Source organism: Mauremys mutica, chromosome 4 (assembly GCF_020497125.1).
Source record: "Mauremys mutica isolate MM-2020 ecotype Southern chromosome 4, ASM2049712v1, whole genome shotgun sequence".
NCBI lineage: Eukaryota > Metazoa > Chordata > Testudines > Geoemydidae > Mauremys > Mauremys mutica.
Genome location: NC_059075.1, coordinates 152,281,860 through 152,298,438, shown reverse-complemented (window position 1 = coordinate 152,298,438; position 16,579 = coordinate 152,281,860). Strand labels below are relative to the sequence as shown.

The following is a 16,579-nucleotide window of genomic DNA, read 5'->3' as shown; positions in this document are numbered from 1 at the left end:
TGCAGAAGAAGCTGTTGGAGGAGAAGAATGCTTAGAACTGTATGAAATATATTAATGATTATGAAAGGTTTGTCAAAACCTGTATATGGACATGACTGATAGATGACTACAGATAGACTAGGGGCTTGACAGTTTAGAGAAATAAATTCTCCACAATTCTCCAGAAAATCCAAGATGCTCTGAGACCCTCCAGAGATGAAAAAGTGAACACAATCTTTCTATTTTTAATCAAATTTTGTAAAACGCTGCCAGTATATTTAGTCATCCCCAAAGGCAGTTTAGCTCAAATAAGTTCTAGAATCACAGCATATATTTACACATTTTCTTTGTTTATTAAATATTTTCTTTCTTATCTACAAGAACAAATGCTAGCTGAATTTGTAAGTTTAGAAATTGAAATTAAACTTTCCAAGCTGAAACTGAAGCCACAGGATGAAATCTTGAAGCAAATATTTGGCTGGGGGAAGCAGTGTCCAATATGCAAAGTCCCCTGTGAAGTGGGAGGTACTAATCATAAAGAGCATTTTACATTAATACATTGGCCACAAGGGCTCAGGGGTGGAGGAGACAGGATATCACCACTAACAAGCTCTCTGATTCTTTATGTTCCAATTATCTGGTTTCCAGTGGCAGGTTCCAGACTTCCACTCCAGGATGGAAACCTCCTCTTTATAAAAATGATTATTTCCCCAATCTCCCAGAGCCCCGGGGAGAAATAACCAAAGAGCAAGCATTGGAAAGCATAGAAGTATTAATGGATTTCAGTATAAACATTCTGCTGGGAAAGACTGTACTGAACCCAATTACAGTGGAACCCTGTTTGTCCATTCTAATTGGGATAGGGCCAGATCAGATAATCAAAAATTCAGATAGTCAGGAGAATGGATAAAAAGCTTTCTCTCCCTTATTTTAAGATATGTGGGGGCTCAGGGCCTCGGCCTGTCAATCCCCTATATGGATGAGGTTTGGGCTGATAGCCCGAGCCCTGCCGCCCGGGACTGACAGCCTGAGTCGCACCACTGTCAGCCCCAGGCGGCTAGTGGTTCGGTTAATGCAGAGAGCTAAATAATGGAGGCTCGGATAAATGGGGTTCTACTGTACTTTGGTGGAGCAACAAAGAAATTACAAAATTAACCACCGTGAATCACAATAATTTCCTTATTAATTTTCTGAAAATTAATACGGAAAAGATGTTTCATATACTGCTTCCCTATCCCTTCGCCACGATGACACAACCTTCCGGGAAGTCCAGCAAATAGAGGAATACGAATGTATCTCCATCCACCAGGACCTCAACAATGTCGCTCACCACTGCTTGAAGTCATGCAAACCCTTTTAGACCTACACGCTTAACCTTCAACAATGTGACTTCAACACTGAGGAAGCTTGGAAAGCTGAATAGAGTTCACAAAAAGTCTTTTTTTTATATAATTGGAGATATACCAATCTCCTAGAACTGGAAGGGACCTTGAAAGGTCATCAAGTCCAGCCTCTGCCTTCACTAGCAGGACCAAGTACTGATTTTTGCCCCATATCCCTAAGTGGCCCCCTCAAGGATTGAGCAGGCCAATGCTCAAACCACTGAGCTATCCCTCTGCCCTTATGTCACAAACAAACACCTCGTGAAAGACCCAATGCAGAAGATCCCTGTCTTCATTCTTCTGCAAAGTTCATGGGCAACCCTAAACTACATCCACGCGAACCATGGCAGATGCAGATACTTGATGAACAAATGGAAAATTATAAACTGTCCAGTGTGCGACTGTGGTCATCCAGAACAGACTCCAATTCACAAATATGCAGAAGGCATCACAGCAATATGCTCTGCTACTCCAGACGCAATTATCTGGCTTAACCATCTAAATGTAAGATTAGTCGTTGATCTACATCTGACATATGATGAAGAAATTTTATCAAATTTACAATTTATTCTCCAAATAAATTGATTGCGATAATGAAGCCTGGTGTACCTGTGTCTTTCAAGAATAACCACCTTGGGGTTATCATTAGACTTCTCCTAACAGTACATACAGACTCCATCAGATCCAAATGGCCCAGTCTTCCCACTGCCTCCATCTATGTGGTTAGTGCCCTGATAGAAACTGAACAGGGGCTAGTGTTGTCTCTGGGCTTTTCATGGGGCAGAAGAAAAGGTAAGTCTCCTTGTGCCATCCCTCCATCCTGCCCCACCTCAAATAGGGCCTTAGATCAAAAACTCCTTGGGACATGGACACTGCTTCTTAACCTGCTGCAAAGATCAAGGCACCTATGGTGCTATGGAGCTTCAGTCATGGCTCCTAAGTGTCAGGAACCAGGATGTGGGCAATCATGCCTAGTGGTCAGAGCACAATTCAGGCACCAGGAAACAGAATCAAGGAACAAAACATCAGTCAGAGGCCAGATGCCAAAGTCATGTGTCAGAGCTGGAATCATAGTCAGAGAGCCAAGCCAAGGGCTGAAGCTGGAGTCAGAGAACTAGGGCAGGGGCCAGGAACAGGGGAGGGCTCAAGATAGGAACTAGGGATGAGGCTGGGAGTCAAGTAGCAGACAGCAGGCTCTGTAGCAGCAGCAAGCCAGGAGCCACCTCGCTGCACAGACAACTTGTGTCTCTTTCTGGCTTGAATTCTGTACCTGGCCCAATCAGGGGCTGGGGAGCTCCTCCAGTCAGGAGCTTGTGGTAGGTACCTTTAATGGAGCATAAGACCTCCCAGTTCTCCGGTGCCTCATAAAACTGTCAGGTGGTATTGGGGATGCATGTACATAAACTGCTTCCTGATTTGTAATCTGTACCTTTCTCTCTCTTTCTCTCTCCACAATGGCTTAGGAAGTAGCTCGGGGCCCTGTCTTAAAGGTCAGCATGGAGTAGGACAGGGGAGGCCTCCTCTGGGGAAACTTGGGGGAGGGGGATCAGCAGATGAGATTCAAGCATAAGCATCTGACTGGAGGAGGGTTATCAAGCCATCCCCTGGGGTTGGCTGAAGAAAGGGCATTCCGGGGGTATCACTGACCTGCTGATCAGCCACTATGGGGTGGAGATGACCATGGATATGCTGAGAGACATCAACCACGGAGACCTGGCAGAGAGATTCAGAGGTAAGGAATAATCTAGGCAAAGACCAACCCTGTCCTTGCTGTGAAGGGGAGAAACTAGGTGGCTTCATATATCCATTCCATCTCAAGTAACCCTCTCCTCCCCATTCAGCACCTGCTTCCTGTATCTGTGTTCATGAGCCAGGCTACAGGCACCACCTCAGCCCCTATCCAGACTCACTGACCAGGATCCCTCTAACTGCTTCCCCTTTACTGGTCACGGATGGGGACAGAGGCATTGCACAAATCAGGAAAGATGGTGCTTAGAGCCAGATTTTCCAAATGTTGGCAATAGATAATTTTACTCCAATTGCAGGTGCTGAGTACTTGAAAATGTGGCCCTGAGTTCTTTTGTCTGGAAACTATGATAAGATCCTTGGGTGGAAGATGATAAAAAAAAAATCTAGATCTTCTATAGCACTTCTCATCCATAAATCTCAAAGTACTTTAGAAAGGGAAGTTGGGGTTGTCATCCCCCTTACAGAGATGGGGAAACTGAAGCATAGCGAGGGGGATATGCTTCTCCAAGGTCTTTCAGCAGGCCACTGGCAGAGCAGGAAATAGAACCCAGGTCTCCCTAATCTCAATCCAGTGCTCTAATCATTAGGCAATGCTGCCACATATAGTTATATATTAATGATCATTTATTATAAACAATGCAGGCCTCTGTCACCATTCTTGTCAGATCATTTTAAAAACTCATCTTTCCTTTATTTAGAGGGAGTTCTCTTTCACTGTCTGAAAAGTGGCGGAGAGACGGTCATGAAGTTGTAATAACTGATGTCTCCTGTGTATTTCTTGCTAGATTCTTTAAACCCAGAGCAGAAATCGGATGCTCAAACATCCCCAGAGACTGGAACAACACAACTTTCCCAAAGGTATTTCCTTCTAAGTCAGCATGCGTTTTTTGTAGCTGAAAGGGCTACTATCAAGAAAGAAACTCGACTCTGCTTTTTTAACCTGACCTATTTTACCCTAGATAATCCCAGTGACTGGACGCTGGGAAGAAATTGAACTATCCTCTGTTGTGTCTATTAACTACAGTTATCCCTTTTGATCTGAGTGGCTAGCCAAAAATTCAGGGTCTTTTGGTTTGTTCCAGATAGGGAACTTGGCAAGAGTCAGCTGTTTCTTTGATGCAATTTGTTTATTTACAAAGCCTTGTTTTCCCTGAACACAGGCAGAACCCAACAATAGGAGACAGTGTTTTCCCACATCTCCAAGTCTCTTGCAGCCAGTACACTTCTCAGAAGCTCTCTGTGGGCTTCTCTCAGAGCCACACAGCATGCTTTATGCTATGGCTGTTTGACTTTCTGTCTCTGGGCATCTCTCCCCTTGTGCGGAGTCTCTCACACACACACACACACACACACACACACACACACACACATTGTGTCTACCCTGCAATCAGAAGTAGCGATTGATGCTCGTGTAGACATGTGGGTGGCAGGTATAAGAGGCCAGGGGAGGCTAACCTTCTCCAAATGGGGTGCACTGGCCTGCTGCCTTTGGAACGCCACTGCCAAAAGGGCACCTGTGCCGTAGACCCACCCACGCTCATCCTCTTCCCGCCCCTTCCCTGAGGCTCCCACCGCTCGCCACTTGCTCCTCTCCGAAGGCATAAGCAGCAGGTCGCCTCAGGGAAGGGGGTGAAGAGGCACTAGTGGCAGGAGGCAGGGCCTTGAGAGAGGGGGCAGGACCACAATCCTGGCACCCCTGCCCCCCCTGCTTCTAGGGAGCTTCCAGCGCTCATGCCCAGCCTCCCCAAATGCAGGAGTCACCCACTGCTACCCAAGCTAGTTTTAATCTATCTAGCTCATGTACTAGAGCAGTGAAGCCATGGCAGCATGGGCTAGCCCCCCACGTAACTATCCAGAATTCTGGGTACCGTTGTACAGCCTGTGAGGCTGCCACTTCACTATCAGTACCTGGGCTAGCTAGGTCAGATCTAGCTTGGCTGTGCCATGCTGCATTCACCCACCCTGTGTGATTACAGTCTAGACAGATGCACAGACCAAAACAGTTCCACTAGTCCAAGCCCCTGCATTTGAAACATCTTTTACACATGGTCCAGCTTCTACTCATGTTCTTCCACATGCCCATGTTTTGAGTGATACGGCGGCTTCAACCACTTCTTTATATTGATCCTGAATGAAAAGAAGTGGTTAGGCCTGGCCCAGAACCAGGTTTAACCCATAACAATACAATACCTCTTATGTGGCTCCACGCAGCTAGAACTTGCAGCCACCCTTCTGGCCTATGTCAGGTGCAAGGGGTTCTGTATGAACCTGTGTAGGGAAAGTGTGGGATGCAGACATGGGAAAAGATCATCTATCCTGCATCTGGAGGACAGGGCCTCTGAGCAACACCACAAGGGCACATGGAGTAGTGCGAGCCCATGGATGGGGATAGATTCACGTGACCTTCTCATTAAGAAACTAGGGAAGTACAACCTAGATGGAGCTACTATAAGGTGGGTGCATAACTGGTTGGAAAACCGTTCCAAGAGAGTAGTTATCAATGGTTCACAGTCAGGCTGTAAGGGCATAACAAGTGGGGTCCCACAGGGATCAGTTCTGGGTCTGGTTCTTTTCAATGTCTTCATCAACGATTTAGATCATGGCATAGAGAGTACACTTATTAAGTTTGCAGATGATACCAAGCTGGAAGAGGTTGCACATGCTTTGGAGGATAGGAGAAACTTCAAAACGATCTGGACAAACTGGAGAAATGGTTAGAAGTAAATAGGATGAAATTCAATAAGGACAAATGCAAAGTGCTCCACTTAGGAAGGAACAATCAGTCACACACACACAATGGGAAATGGCTGCCTAGGAAGGAGAACTGCGGAAAGGGATCTAGGGGTCATAGTGGATCACAAGCTAAATATGTGTAACGCTGTTGCAAAAAAAGCAAACGTCCTTCTGGGCTGTATTAGCAGGAATGTTGTAAGCAAGACACTAGAAGTAATTCTTCCACTCTATTCATGCTGATTAGGCCTTAACTAGAGTATTGTGTCCAGTTCTGGGTGCCACATTTCAGGAAAAATATGGACAAATTGGAGAAAGTCCAGAGAAGAGCAACAAGGATGATTAGGGGTCTGGAAAACATGACCTATGAGGGAAGATTGAAACAATTGGGTTTGTTTAGTCTGGAAGAGAGAAAACAGAGAAGGAACATGATAACAGTTTTCAAGAACCTAAAAGGTTGTTACAAGGAGGAGGGAGAAAAGCCTCTGATGATAGGACAAGAAACAATGGGCTTAAATTGCATCAAGGGAGGTTTAGGCTGGACATTAGGAAAAACTTCCTAACTGTCAGGATGGTTAGGTACTGGAATAAATTGCCTAGGGAAGTTGTGGAATTTTTCAAAGCAGGTGTCAAGGCTGATTCCCCACTCTGGCACTTTGAGTGCAGAAGGTGGGGGCCCACAAGGACTCCAAAATCAATACTGGCTACTCCAGGCTGGTAATGCTGCCACCACCCAAGTGCAGAACCCCTTTGAGAGCCCAGGAAGGCGCATTTGGAAAATTCCTCCCTGTGGGGTACCCTCAAGCCCTTTCACACCCCCTGCGGGGAAGAGCTGAGAAAGGGAAAGGAAAAAAAAGAAATCAGCTGTTGCCACCAGCTAACTAAAAAAACATGTGCACAAACCTCTTAAGACATAGAAATCCAGTCAGGTTCTTTAAAAAGGTAAATTTTATTTTAAAAAAAGAAAATACATTGAGAATTCAGGCCATTGCTAGGTTTTAAAAAAGAGCAACTGCAGAATTAAGCACCAAGAATAGCTTTCTTGGGGTCCAGCTTAAAGGTTACAAGCAAACAAAACAAAAGCACCTGGGGTTAGCACAGAGGAATCCACAAACCAAAATAAAAAGGATCCCAGTCGTGTCTGTCTAACATTTCCTGTGCTACTTACATATCTGGGGTTCCAAATGAGTAGTTTCTAGGTATTATACTGATGATTTTCCATACCTGGCCCAAAGCTTTTTACAGCATAGTTGCTACCCTGTGTGCTTCTGTTCGGCAGAACAAAAGACCTACACACCCAGCAGTTTTTCCCAATTTGAAAGTGTACAGCTTTCCTATTGGTTCCCCTGGTCAGTTGCCTACTCAATTTAAGCTTCTCTTAACCCTTTACAAGTGAGGCAATTAGGGTACAGCTGCTAAGGAGGATTCTATAGCTACTGACTGGCTGGGTGTCCATAAAAGGGAGCTACTCCCCGTCATTTATCACAGCAGGTTAGACAAACACCTGTCAGGGATGTTATAGATGGTGCTGGTCCTGCCATGAGTGCAGGGGCCTGTCCTTGATGACATCTCCAGGTCCCTTCCAGTCCTATGATTCTATGACTCTTCTGTGCACTATCCATGGAGAACAACATGGGCTCCAGTGTGCAAGTCCTTATGGACAGTTTCCTCCAGGATGCTGCTGAAGCTTCAGGGGTGGGGGATGGAATGAGAGGGTTTGATCCTGAACCCTTAAGTGTTTATAGTAGTTCCACACTTTGTGGCATTTGGGTGTCTTGAACTGTTTCCTTCTAGTTTCCTGACATTCACATTTCTCTTTATTATAGAAGCATGAGCAATTGGTCTCAATACTGGGGGGAGCCAGGTGAAATTCTCTACCTTGGGTCATACAGGAAGTCAGGTTAGATGATCGAATGGTCCCTTTGGGCCTTAACATCTAGAATCTATAACAACTGAGTTGCTCAGACACTACAGTGACTAGCAATGTGGGGGCACACAAGTATTGAGATAGAGAGGCAATATAGAAAGATGTTGATTTACCATTAGATCATCTAGTCTAACCTTCCACATAGCACAGGCCATAAAATTTCACACAGTTGCCCTTGTACTGAGCCTAATAACTTGTGTTTTGCCTAAACTGTCTTCCAGGAAAGCCTCCTGTCTGGAGCTGAAGACTTCTAGAGATAAAGAATCTACCACTTCCCCAGTGAGTTTGCTCCAATGGATAATCACCTGCACTGTGAAAAATTGGTGCCTTATTTATAATTGAAATTTGCCTGACTCTTAACTTCCAGCTCTTGGTTCTTATTCTGCCTTTCCCCTCCACATTAGAGTCTCCTTTGGCACTTGGTATTTTCTCTCCACAAAGGTACTTATCCAGAAGATTGAGAGGTGACTTGATCACAGGGTATAACCTAACTTGATTAAGCTTTTTAAGTCTCTCACTGTTGGGCATTTTCTCCATCCTTCCAAGCATTTTTGTAGCTCTTCTCTATACCCTCAATTTTTCCAACAAGTTTTAAAAAATGTGGACACCAGAATCAGATGCAGTATTCCAGCATTGATCTTACTAATCCCATGAGGAGGAAGGACCTCACAATTTATAATTAGCACCTTAAATGCACATGGATTTATAGATTCTAAGCACTGTGATCATCGAGGTAGACCTGCTGTATAACAGGCTAGAGAACTTCCCTGAATCAATTGATTTGAATCAGATCTTGATTTAAAAATTGCTAGTGATGGAGAATAATATGGAGCTTTACACATAAGACAGTCCCTTCAAGATCATAACTCGCCAGAGTCTGATCTAGTTTATTTCAGGGTGTCATGTTTTGGGTGCAATCCAGACCAGTAAGGGGTTGTATCACCACCTTCCCTGTAACCCTGGGTGACTTAAATGCTCTGTTGCTATAGCTCACAGTCTGGACACCAACAGCCAGCAGACAAACATGCAAGTTCCTGAGCTGTCTGTGTGCTGTGCAGCCCTGGTTCAGCGCTCTGACCCCAGCAGCCTGCCAACAACACAACAGTTCCACTCTGGTCTCCACCAGCCCTGGTTGCTACCTGCAGGGTGATCCCAACATACTCCCAGTCCTGAATTTCCCACAAACTGTCTGCCCTGAAGTGTCCAGCCCTTTCCCTGAACGCTCAGCATCAAGGAGCAATGAACCTTATTTGTTAAAGAGACAAAAGCACAGTTTCTGTTTTTTAACTGGAGTGAACAATCATGTCAAATAGCATTGGGCTGGTTAGATTAAAAGTAAAACAAAATGATTAAAATCAATCAAAAATAGGTTTTAAGTGCGTTCAAGTACAAGGAATATAGACCAATGGTTACTAGCACATAAAAGTAAAAACACTTTCTAGTGGCTAAGACTTAACTCAATCTATAGCCTTAGTTCGAGGTAGCTTTCTTACCTATCTTCTTTCCAGCCATATGCTAACTTTCTCTCGGTCAGGACCATCCACAGAAGTGCTGGTTTCCCTTGTCTTTCCAGGTGAAAGATCTTTGCCTAAGCATATTTCTCACCTATATTCAGTTCCAGATACTTCAGTTCCCATGACTGAAGGACCCATCTTCCTCAGCATGCAAGAGCTCTGGCCCCTTGTGTCCAGTAATGGATGCCAAGACGGCTTCTTCTCTCTCCTTATAACTCCCCAACCTCACTGTTTTGTCCCCAGACTCAAGGTGAACTCAAGATGTTTTTCCCTACCTGTGGACTTCCCATCCCCCTGCTGATTTGTATGTAAGTGGGGCTTCCATTGTTTTTGGTCACAGCATGCTTAATTTCATTGGAGACAGGTAAAGAGCTGCCTTCCTTCCTGTCTGGGAGAAAACCTGTTTCTCCCTTTGTTTGGTCACAGACTTTAAGGAATATCATAAAGTATCCATAAATCCTCATACAGTATTAATGACAACATTGTGTTGTACATTAAATGTTGGGGGTAACAAAATTTGTTAGTAACATAATTAGTTATCAGAACTTTTCCCAATCATGTGAACACTTCTTTCAGTTTAAAAGGCTTGAACCAAAGACCATGAATGTCACTGGTAGTCTCTGACAGCAAAGAGCCTTGACCAAAGGCTAGAGTGCAGTTCACCTTTGGAATCAATAAGACACAATCAACATGGAGTCTCACCATGCCCTTTTTATAGTCACTTTTCAGAGCAGTTGTGCACTTTAGCCAACACATAGGTAAGTGTAGTGAGTGTGTCAGGCCTAACAGGAGTTGCTGACATAGTAGCAAACCATAAAAGGGCCTCTGTGTTACACATGGTAAATCTGAAGTGATTCCACTGAAGTTGATGGAATCATAGAATATCAGGGTTGGAAGAGACCTCAGGAGGTATCTAGTCCAACGCCCTGCTCAAAGCAGGACCAACACCCACTAAATCATCCCAGGCAGGGCTTTGTCAAGCCGGACCTTAAAAACCTCTAAGGATTGAGATTCCGCCACCTCCCTAGGTAACCCATTCCAGTGCTTCACCACTCTCCTAGTGAAATAGTGTTTCCTAATATCCAACCTAGACCTCCCTGGAGTTACTCATCTGAGTTACACATGTGTCTATCTGGATTCAGTCCACCTACTCAATGGAACCAAGGTTGGGAATTCTTCAGTCACCCCAGTGTATATCCGGAGAGTTACCATTGACATTAATGGGATCAAGGCCAGATTCTGATCTGTCATCCCAGTGTAAATCTGGAGTGACCCAGTGAAGACAATGGTATTAAGGCCCATAGTGAATGCCACTAAACAGGGAGATGCCTGACTGTAGGTTTTCCATTAGAAATATCTATGATTCTCTGAAAATGGCCCCAGCCACAAAATAAATTACTGGGGAGGGGAGAAGGAGAGGACAGGGTTTACAGTCTACATCTGAGATGACATTCAGCCTGAATCTCTGCTCCTGTTTTACTGTCTTTCTGCAGAGAGAAATGCATTTCCTCGTGTTCCTTCCAACCTAACCCTAGAATAACACAGAAGCAGGAAGCTCAAGCTCAGGGATCTCCAGGAAATCATACCTGAGATCCTAGTGACTGGGAATCCACAGACCTTAGTGGATTTACTGTGGCTTTCCCTGAGGAAGGTCATGGCTCTGAATGGGATGGCCAGAAACACAAGTCGTGTGCATGGAACACCTTGATCCTGAGAACAAGACATTGGATGGAATTTCTCTGCACCCCCTCGATGTTCTCTGTGCCGTGCTGCTTTGCTCAGACAGTTTCCTGCAGCAGGAGATTCTGTCCAAAATGTCCATGTGCCAGTTTGCCCTCCCTCTGCTGCTACCCACCCTCGACACCCCCAAGTGCACCCTACTGCTGTGGGCCATGAGGGACATTGTGAGGAAGTGGAGGCCGCACTCCCTGGCAGACAGCAGACGGTTCAGAGAGGAGAGCCTGGTGCTCAGGTCAATGCCAACCATTTCCTTTGTGCGGCTGGGGAGCTGCAGCTTCTCCAAGTCCAAACTCCTCAATGAGGTTCTCAGCCCCTCCCAGCAGCACCACGATTTCTTCATCCATCGGGACATGGAGTCTGGGAACGTCCCTCGGGAAATCGCAGATGGGCTGGTTGAGATTGTCAGGTATTTCCCTGGTCGGAGCCAGAATTCAGATCTTTTTGCAGAGCCCGTTGTGGTTACAAACCTGCATGGAGACATTGAGTTTCACTAGCTGCAATTTAGTGTTTTTAAGAGCGGTCTCCTCAGCAGTGTTCATAGTTGCTGAGAGCACTGATGAGAGAATACACTATTCTCATCCCTGCGGGGAGGGATCAGACACTGAATACTATTTCATCTTTAATGGTCACATGGAGAAGTGTAGTGAAATTCTGCAATTCCTTTAAAAATTCACTCTGGTGCTCACACTGAGCAAATTCAATTTGACAGTGAAAGAGAGCACCATAAATTACATAGACTTGGTAGACAAGCTGAAACCACCATGGGAAGTTTAATGAATTCATCTTCCAAGAGAATGAATATAAAAGCCATGGCTGTATGTAGCTGGGTGGCTACCCGCTCCTGCCCTTCGGGGCTTTAAAACAGCCCTGGGAAGGGGCTTTAGGCTGGGCTGATTGGGGGAAGTGGCTGCAGCTTGGGCCACGCCCCAAACTGAGCAATAGGGCCTTATAAGAAGGCCAGGGGAGCCAGAAGAAACACAGTCTCTCTCTGCCTTCAGAGAGAGAAGGGCCTGGCTGTAGGGAGCTGAGACAAAGTACCTGAGGGTGAAGCAGGGCTGGGGAAAGGCATTGGAGCTAGGGAGCTCCAGCCTGGAAAGCCCCAGGCTGTGGCCTAGTAGAGGGCTAACAGGTACTGGGGGTTGCAGAGGGCAGCCCAGGGGTAGGCCAAGGCAGCAGGTCCAAACCCTCCTTGCCAGTGATGAACAGGCTGATACTGCAGTCTGCCCCAGGACATGGGGCTAGAGAATGACTGGCAGTAGCCAACACTGAGGCAAAGTGGGGATAGTGGGGTGGGGGTTCCCCTGGGATGGGGAGACCCAGTTAAAGGGGCACCGGGGTCCTGGGAGGGACACGGGGGGCCAGGAGAAGACAGGTGGATCACTGGCCTGCAGAGGGCGCTCCGAATGCTGGACTGAGCTAATTCCCAAGGACGACCAGCAGGAGGTGCCGCAGGGGTGAGTCTGGCCCGGTTACACTGTAACAGCACATAGCATAGGAATCCAGGTGAATGGGACTGGGAGGTGTCAGGGCACCCGAAAACATGCTAGAGCAGGGGTACTTAATAGGTGGACTGTGGGTCAAATCCAGACTGCCAGACACTTTTGAATGGACCCCAGAATCTTTTTATTAATTATCATTGTTATTATTTTCTCTGACGTCTGGATCTTGAGTATACCTTGACCAAGAAATTTGGACCTTGACCAGAAAAAATTGACTAAGCCTGCGCTAGGGGAAAAAAAAATCACTGTGGAGATACTGAGACTCCAGGGAGCACTGTGGAATAATGTTGCTACAGCCAGGGAGGGGTCAGAGACTGAAAAGCCAAATAGAGGCTTCCTACAATCATTCTGTAGTTCATTTGAGTGAGAAATGAGCAAAGTTCCACACCCAGCTGTGTAAATGTGACTTTATAGATGACAAGTAAGTGTGTTACTGAAATAGGAAGGCTCAAACTCCAAGATGAACCTTTTGAAATCCTTGGCAGAGATGGAAAAAACACTATGCTAGATGAAGGAAAGGTCTACCTATGCTGAGATCGCTAAACATCATCTGAAAAAGAGCCCCTTGGAGATACATACAGAATGGAATCAATATGACTCAACTGGGGGAATGGTTAAATTCATCACTGGAATAAGACAATTCTCTAAGGTGGAAATACACTACTTCTTGAAATGGATGAAATTTAGCCTAGATTATATTGTGGGGGGCGGGGAGAATTTTCTAGACTGTGAGTTGGAAGGGGGCAGGGAGGAAAGCAAAAAAACATACATGTCCAAGACATGATAGAAACTGCAACAAGAACAACATTTGTCAAAACTAAATAAACTAATATCTGCTGGTTTCTTAGAGGTGGAGCATTTCATGCATGAAATGGAGTGTTACAAGGTTTCTTACCATCAGTGGAGTGAAGTTCTGGGACAGTCTTCCAAAGCAAGTAGTGAGGGCAAAAAAGCTAACTTGTTTCAAGACTGAGCTTGATAAATTTCTGGAGGTGATGGTATGATGAGATTGCCCACAATGGCATATGGCTCATTCACAACCGCTAGTAGAAAATACATCCAACCGCCTGTGATGGGACACTAGATGGGGAGGGCTCTGAGTTACTACAGAGAATTCTTTCCTAGGGGTCTGGCTGGTGCATCTTACCCACATGCTCAGGGTCTAACTGATCGCCATGTTTGGGGTCAGGAAGGAATTTTCCCCCAGGTCAGATTGGCAGAGACCCTGGGGTTTTTTTGCCTTCCTCTGCAGCATGGGGCACGGGTCACTTGCTGGTTTGAACTAGTCTAAATGGTGTATTCTCTGTAACTTGAAGTCTTTAAACCATGGATTTCAGGACTTCAGTAACTCAGCCAGAGGTTCTGAGTCTATTACAGGAGTGGGTAGGTGACGTTCTATGGCCTGTGATGTGCAGGAGGTCAGACTAGATGATCATGATGGTCCCCTCTGGCCTTAAAATCTGAGGCTGAAAGCTCAATGGTTAAAGGATGAATTTACTTTGACTTCTTAATATTTTAGCTCCATTTCCCAGGATATCAGCTCAGGTGATGATGGAAGGGTTTCCTATGAAGCTGATAGGTGGAGATTGTTATGCTGGCAAACCAACTAACCTGTGTATGACCCATAACAATGCAACAAAAGGCAATAGAATTGTAATCAGGACAAAAATGACTTGATGTAAAGAGACCAGCAATCACTAACCCATTTGTTTTTAGTAATAGGAATCAAGAGAGATGCTAAATAGTTGTACCTATATCCTGCTGGAAGTTTAACAATGTAACCAAATTAGTGTGTAAATGATAAATCCCTTTCATGTCTTAATTGCCTTTTACATTATGTATGTGACTTTTGTTCGGTCAACAATAAGACCAAAGATATGAGACATTGCAGAAAGCTAATAATATTATCTACATTGTCTTCAGCTTATCTCTGCCTGTTATAATGAATGACCAGCATTTCCCATCTGCAAGTCAATGTAGTGGAATTAGCTACGTAGGCATAAGAGTGTTCACTTCAAAGGCTGGGCTTTGTGGGCTCAAAGAAGAGAAATCTTCCGCTATATGCTGTGCTCAAAAACTGCAGCTATAAAAGAGAAACATCAGGCCTGTTACTTGGAATACCCTGGAAAATGCATGGAAAGGCTCTAACAGACTCTACATCTAAGCTCCCCTTTGGATTCTGACCTGTTGGAATGATTCCAGAGAGACTTGTGTGCCAACCAGCAAATTCACCGTCAATGCTACAAATCTGATCTAAGGACTTTCCAGTCATTTGTGTGCATATGATTTCTTAACCATTTATAAAACTCTATTCTTTTCTTGTATTAATAAATCTTTAGTTAGTTTACTAAGGATTGGCTGACAGTGTGATATTTGGGTAAGATCTGAAATATATGATTGACCTGGGGGTAAGTGCTGATCTTTTGGATTGGTAGAAGCTTATCTATAGTGAATAGGGTTTTCAGTAACCTCTCACTGTACAAGACCAACTTGTCTGGATGGGAATCAAGGGCTGGAATGCCTAAAGGGGATTGTGTTTGTGGCTTCTTGCTAACCAGCGTCAGAGGAAAAACTCAGTTCTCACTTTTTGGTTGGGTGCAGCAAAGTCAGATACTTTATTTCTCTAGCAATTGCGTGGAGAGAGAGAGTGCACTAGGACACAGGGTTTCCCCCTCCTAGGCAGGTCTCTCTCCAGGTAAACAATTACAGCAGCATTTATACCTTTTGTTACATACAATAATAAGCAACAGCTGCATTCTGTTTATACATGGGTCATCCTGATAACTTATTTTTTCTCACAGAATGTGGACTAGAGTCAAAATAAATCTTATCTACACAAGTTCGCAACAACTTCTCCCACAGTTCTTTCCCACTCGCCTCACACAATCCTCACTTGTACAAATCTCGCATTATTAGGGTTACAGCTAGCCTGACTCTTGCTCACAGAGGTGACTGTTTGCATTGAAATCCCCTTCCAATCCCTGTCAGGCCTTGCTCTGTTTCCACACCCACCTCTTTTGTACTTCTAGTACAACAAAGATTCTCAAACCTCTATTTGCATTAAGCCATGGATTTCAGATTCTACATCAAATGTTTCATCCTTAGGGGTTTTGATTGGATGTAATGACAATGCATGATTAGCCTAGACATGAAAGGTATTATTATTATTATTACATCCTTTACCACAACAACAACATAATCCTAAACTAAATAACAATATAAAAAATAACATTCCCATAATAATATGATGGGGTTGTTGTACAGTTTTAGTCACAAAGCACAATGCATCATACTTAGTACATAAAGTAGACACTCTATAAGCTGTATGAAAGGCATTCTTATCAACTTGATATATATATTTTGAAGCATATGAATTTGCCCTTGTACTTCAGAGATTTTTTGAACCTCTGGTAACAGTGAAAGCAAATTTTGAAATCAATCAGGCACTACACTAGTTCAATTAAAGGATACCTGAAACCTAAGGGCTACTTGTGAAATTCTATCTGCAGGCCAGTAAATAATATGATTGCCTGCAGCAGTAGTGAGATTAAAATGTATATCTCGCAAAGTGGTTGGCTTTAACATACACAGCTATTATTAGCTTGAAAAAGTAGTTTCCTGTCACGGTAGTTCCTTGTTCCCTACCTTCCCAACAAACATTGTCATGAACAGTGACAAGTTCCCCTGGCTTCAGTTTACGTATACACTGAAGCTGTGGGGGTTCTAACAGCCAAAATGTCCACTGACTCCCTATTCCTATCCAAATGTCAGGTGTTATTCTAAGGGCACTGACTATAAATCAGTCAGGTATACCAGGTGGTCTAATCTCCCAGATGTCACAGTGAATAATCCAGTCCCAAATGCATCCTCCCCATGGACCCGGCAGGATTCGGTATGTGGGAGCCCACACCCCTCCTACTAGCCCACATGCTTGGGAGGAGCAGTGTGAGTATATACAATTCCATCCTAAAAATCTCCAAGTATGTCTCCATGACCACAGATCAGATGGTACTCCTGAAGTGTTTGTAAGGGCAGTGGGCCATGCCTGGTGCTCAAGAT

General features: G+C 44.7%; 1 pseudogene; it reads left to right on the top strand.

Annotated features, from left to right (window-relative positions):
* The first annotated feature begins 1,889 nt into the window (after positions 1 to 1,889).
* Positions 1,890 to 11,960, top strand: LOC123368361 (annotated as a pseudogene).
* The last annotated feature ends 4,619 nt before the right edge of the window (positions 11,961 to 16,579 follow it).